The following is a 6,000-nucleotide window of genomic DNA, read 5'->3' on the forward strand; positions in this document are numbered from 1 at the left end:
TTTTGTTTTGTTTTGTTTTTTTTCCCAGGGGTGATCGTATCGACCCAGTGGTCCGACAATCTTGCGATAGGGCTCATTCTAACGGAAATGAAAAGTTCTAGTGCCCTTTTTAAGTGACCAAAAAAATTGAGGGCACCTGTGCCCCCTCCCACGCTAATTATTTACCCAAAGTCACCGAATCAAAATTTTGAGACAGCCATTTTATTCAGCGTAGTCAAAAACCTTATAACTATGTCTTTGGGGACGACTTACTCCCCCACAGTCCCCGTGGGAGGGGCCACAAGTTACAAACTGACCAGTGCTTACATATAGTAATGGTTATTTGGAAGAGCACAGACGTTTTCTGGGTGATTTTTAGGCTGAGGGGGGGGGGGGGGTTGAGGAGAGGGGGATATGTTTGCGGAACTTTCCTTGGAGGAATTTGTCATGGGGGAAGAAAAGTTTCATGAAGGGAGAGCAGGATTTTCTAGCATTATTAAAAAAAAAACAATGAAAAAATAAATATTAAAAAGATTTTTCAACTGAAAGTAAGGAGAAACATTAAAACTTAAAACGAACAGAAATTATTACGTCTATGATGGGCTTACCTCCTCCTAATACCTCGCTCTTTACGCTAAAGCATTTTTTAGTAATTTTAACTATTTATTCTACGGCTTTTGTGATTCAGGGGTCATTCTTAAGAAATTGGGACAAGATTTAAGCTTTAGTGTAAAGAGCGAGGTACTGACGAGGGGGTGAATCCCTTCATATACGTAATAAAACCATGAGAATACAGAAGTTCGTTACGTAAGCTAATTTGTAAGCTACGTATATCTTTTACTAATAAACATTCGTAAAAAAATTAAAGTTCTAGTTGCCTTTTTAAGTCACCAAAAAATCGGAAGGCAACTAGGCCTCCTCCTCCGCTCCTTTTTTCAAAATCACTCGACCAAAACTACGAGAAAGCCAATTAGCCAAAAAAAAAATAAATATGCAAATTTCATTTTAATTATTCATCTGCAGAGATCCAAAATCAAAACATGCATTGATTTAAAAACGTTCAGAAATTAAATAAAAAAAAAACGATTTTTTTGTTAACAGGAAGTAAGGAGCGACATTAAAACATAAAACGAACACAAATTACTTCGTATATAAAAGGGCTGCTTCCTCATCAACGCCCCGCTCTTTACGCTAAAGTTTTTTACTGTTTTAAAAAGTTGAATTAAGAGAAAGAGTCAAACTTTAGCGTAAAGAGCGGGGTGTTGATGAGGAAGCAGCCCTTTCATATACGAAGTAATTTCTTTTCGTTTTAAGTTTTAAGGTCGCTCCTTACTTCCCGTTAAAAAAACTTGTTTTTTTAATTTAATTTCGTTAAGATCCGGTCACCCGTACTTAAGCTAAAAATACCTCAATTTTTCTATTTTTTCCAGATTAACCACCCCCAGCTCTTTCAAAGAGAACGGATCTGTACCAATTATGTCAATCTCGTATCTATAACTTGTGCTTATTCTTCCCATCAAGTTTCACCCCGATCTCTCCACTCTAAGGGTTTTCCAAGATTTCCGGATTTCTGTTTCCCTCCTCCTACCCTCTATGCCCCGGATCCACGTCGAATTGAAAATGGAGTATCTGAGACATAAGATTCTTCTATGTATAAAGTTTAATTAAGATCCGATCACACATTCGTAAGATACCTCGATTTTCACGTTTTCTAAGAATTCCGGTTTCCCCCTCCGACTCCCTTCGATGTCACCGTATCTGGCCGAGACTGAAAACAAGGGTTCTAAGGCACAAGACCTTTCTAGATATCAAATTTCATTAAGATCTAATCACCCGTTCGTAAGTTGAAAATACCTCATTTTTTCTAGTTTTTCCAAATTACTCCCCCCCAACTCCACCAAAGAGAGCGGATCCGGTCCGGTTATGTCAGTCATTTATCTTGGACTTGTGCTTATTCTTTCCACCAAGTTTCATCCTGATCTCTCCGCTTTAAGCGTTTTCCAAGATTACTCCCCCCTCTAATAATACTGGATCTGGCCGGGATTTTAAATAAGAGATCTGAGTTTCGAGGTCCTTCTGAATATGAAATTTCATTAAGGTACGATCACTCTTTCGTAAGTCAAACATAACTCTTTTTTGGATTTTTTTTTAAAATTAACCCCTCCCCTAACTCCCCCAAAGAGAGCTGATTCGTTCCGGTTATGTCATTCCCGTATCTAAGACTTGTGCATATTTTTTCCCACAAAGTTTCATCCCGATCCCTCCACTTTAAGAGTTTTCCAAGATTTTAGGTTCCGTTCCCGCCCCAACTTCCCCTTCACTGGATCCTTTCGGGGTTTGAAATAAGAGCTTTGAGACACGATATGCTTCTAAACATCAAATTTCATGAAGATACGATCATTCCTCCATAAGTTAAAAATACCTCATTTTATTTAATTAACCCTCCTCCCCCAAAGAGAGCGAATCCGTTCCAGTTATTTCAATCAAGTATCTAGGAGTTACGATTATTTTTACCACCAAGTTTCATCCGGATCCCTCAACTCTCAGCGTTTTCCGAGATTTTAGGTTCCCCCTCAAATCCCCCCAATGTCACCGGATCCAGTTGGGATTTAAAATAAAAGCTCTGAGATAGAGCTCTGAGACAAGATCCTTCTAGATATCAAATTTCATTAAGATCCGATCACTTCTTCGTAACTTATAAGTACCTCATTTTTTCAAATTTTCAGAATTAACCCCCCCCCCCCAACTCCCCCAAACAGAGCAGATCCGTCTTGGTTATGTCAATTACGTATCTAAGACTTGTGCTTATTTTTCCCACCAAGTTTCATTCCGATCCCTCCATTCTAAGCGTTTTCCAAGATTTTAGGTTCGCCCCCAACTCCCCCCAATGTCACCGGAGATGGTCGGGATTTAAGATAAGAGCTTTGAGATACGGTATCCTTCCAAACATCAAATTTCATTAAGATTCCAACACCTATTCGTAAGTTAAAAATACTTCCTTTTTTCTATTTTTCCGAATTAACAGATCCCCCGCTCCCCCCAGACGGTCAAATCACAAAAACGACTATTTCTAATTTAATCCGGTCTGGTCCCTGATACGCCTGCCAAATTTCATCGTCCTATCTTACCTGGAAGTGCCTAAAGTAGCAAAACTGGGACAGACAGACCGACAGAATTTGCGATCGCTACATGTCACTTGGTTAATACCAAGTGCCATAAAAATGCCAGCAAGCTCAAGGACTAGAAGTTTCATGGAGACAATAGCAACTTGTTTATTAGTGATGCTGTACCAGCCGAAATTCGCAAAATACATAAGCTGCTTTTAGTGAAACTGGGTAAATTGCAGAAAATTCTAGGTATGAGGCATGGATATCAAAGGAGATTAAGACAAACTTGTTCGTGAAAAGTCCTGACGGCTTAATTACAGAATATTCATTTAGTGATAGCATACCAGAGGTTGACGACTTTCTGAACGTCCGATGACATGTCCATCATAGTTTTCCAAGTGATGTTTCAGTGAAATAAAATCATATCGTCTAACAATAAAATTCCCTGTTAAAATATACAAGCAGGAAACGTTTTATCTTGTTTTACCTCGTAATTATTTGTTTTTTATTTATCTTCTGACTAATTTTTGTTGCTCTATATATTTATTACTATTTTTTCTCCTTATTTATCTATTTAATTTTTTAATTTTTTACTTCTTGTTTAGAAGCAAATAGAGGTCTTTCTGAATAGCGGTAGAATATTGAAAAAAATTGAGTTGAAAATTGGAATGAAGACATTTCTCTTTTCTTTTCTTAGTTGTTTCTGTGTGTATTACCTTATATTTTTGTTTGCTGGGCGTATGAGTTGTGGTGTCGTTATTCTTCACATGGTGGTAATATTTGATAATGGATAGAGATAATGATGGAATTCCATCATCAAGTTTATAAGAATTGGAGCGAGATTCCCTTTTGTTTCATTCAGTTTTCCAAAATATTGTAGCCATTGATAATGAAGATAATAGCAGCATATTAGATATACCAAAAAATCAATAGTTATTTCTGTATGGATTGGCAAATAAAAACTCTAGAACAAGGAGGATATTGTTTTGGAATTGCTGGGGCTGGAGAACTGCAAAGGATATGATTGACACTTTTCTGTTGACATCTTATACGGACATATTCGTTTATGCGAAACTTTTTCAGATGAGTTTTCAATTGAAAGTGTTCATGTTGATGGTTATCAATTGTTTCATGTTGGGAGGAGTATGCAAAAGAAAGGTGGTCTTGGTGTTTTAATTCAAAGTTGCATACCAGCCCGTGTAAGGCTAGATTTTTTGCCATTGAACATCGAAGTGCTATTTGAATCTTGTGTTGTTGAATTTTTTTTCCCCAAATAGTGAGAAGATTCTAATCGCAGTTATTTACCGCGCTCCGTCAGGTAGAATTTAGGAATTGTTTTGAAAAATTCTTGGATAAATTAGCTAGTCTTAATACTTCTTATCTAGTTATTGGAGATTTTGATGCTAATTAGAATGGACTGGACAGTAACACTTTGAAGTTTTTAGAATGTCCGCTATCTCATGGATATCTTGTACTGATACGTCATATTCACTAATTGATAATATTTTTTCGCCTGACAGTGATGTCAATTCATGTCGTTCCTGATGATTTATCTGATCACTGCATATTTATGGCTGATTTTTTGCTATATTTCCTGTGTAATAAAAAAAAGTCAACAAAGCGAAGAAACTTTGAGGAAAAAATTGTGTTAAAATTAAAAGAAGAACTTGGTGACGTTGGGTGGAGTTCGGTAACTGATGAAATGGATCCAAATCAATCCTTAGATGACTTTTATAATATATTGACTGAAAATCTTGATCAATTTTGCCCGCATAGAAATCCAAAAGGAAAGATGCATACACCAAGAAAACCATGGGTAAATACATCACTTTTGAGGTCTACTAATGAGAAAAATCGTTTTTACAAAATCAAAATGAAGTCTCCCAGTGAAATAAATATAATACATTTTAAACATTATATGAATCTGTTAGTAAGGATTCTTAGAGAAAGCGAAAGGGTTATTATGAAAATCCATTTTAAAATTCTGGTTCTCCCCAAAAATTTGGAATTTAATCAAGGATAAAATTGGAAAAAATAAAAATTTATCAAATCCTGAGGTATCAATACATATGGTGATGAAGTTGGATGACCGCAAGTTGCTAATATGCTTAGTGATTATTTTTCTGGTGTCGGTCAATCAATTGTTTCAGCAGGAATTGATTTGTCCTCTTGCATGTCGCATAAACAATAATTACATCCCACTGAAAATACGAGCATATTTCTGGCCCCTGTTAGTTTTGAAGAATTTTAAAAGATTATCAAAAATATAAAAACGGTAATTCAGTGGGACATGATGAACTAGCAACAAATTTATTAAAGAGTATTGCCAGAGTCATATTTGAACCACTTACCCACATTTTCAATTTGAGTATCAATTCAGGTATATTTCCTAGTTGATGAAAAATTGCCCGAGTATAACAAGGGTGATAAATTTGTATGAGCATAAACAAGGTGGTAAATCTGATGTAAGTAATTATCGTCCAATTGCAATCTTATCACCATTATCTAAAGTGTTTGAAAAAATCTTAAAAAGAAGAATTTCTAGCTATTTGGATAAAATAAATTCCTTTACCAAATATCAATTTGGATTTAGGGCAAACCGTTCGACAGAACACACAGTTGAAGCTCTTTATTAGAAATTAATGATTGTTTAGATGATGATTTCCATGTGGCTACTATTTTCTATGATGTAAAAAAGCATTTGACACTTTAAATCATGAAATTCTTCTTGACAAAATGATAAATTCCGGTGTAAGAGGGAAAGGATTACAAATTATTAAATCATACCTGTGCGGACGTAAAATCATAGTAGATGTTGGTGGGAAAATGATCAACTTAAAAAGTCTTAATGATATTGGTGTCCCCCAAGGTTCAGAATTAGATCCGCTTTTATTTTTGGTTTATACTGATGATC

The sequence above is a fragment of the Artemia franciscana genome, chromosome 6, assembly GCF_032884065.1.
Source record: "Artemia franciscana chromosome 6, ASM3288406v1, whole genome shotgun sequence".
NCBI classification, from domain to species: domain Eukaryota; kingdom Metazoa; phylum Arthropoda; class Branchiopoda; order Anostraca; family Artemiidae; genus Artemia; species Artemia franciscana.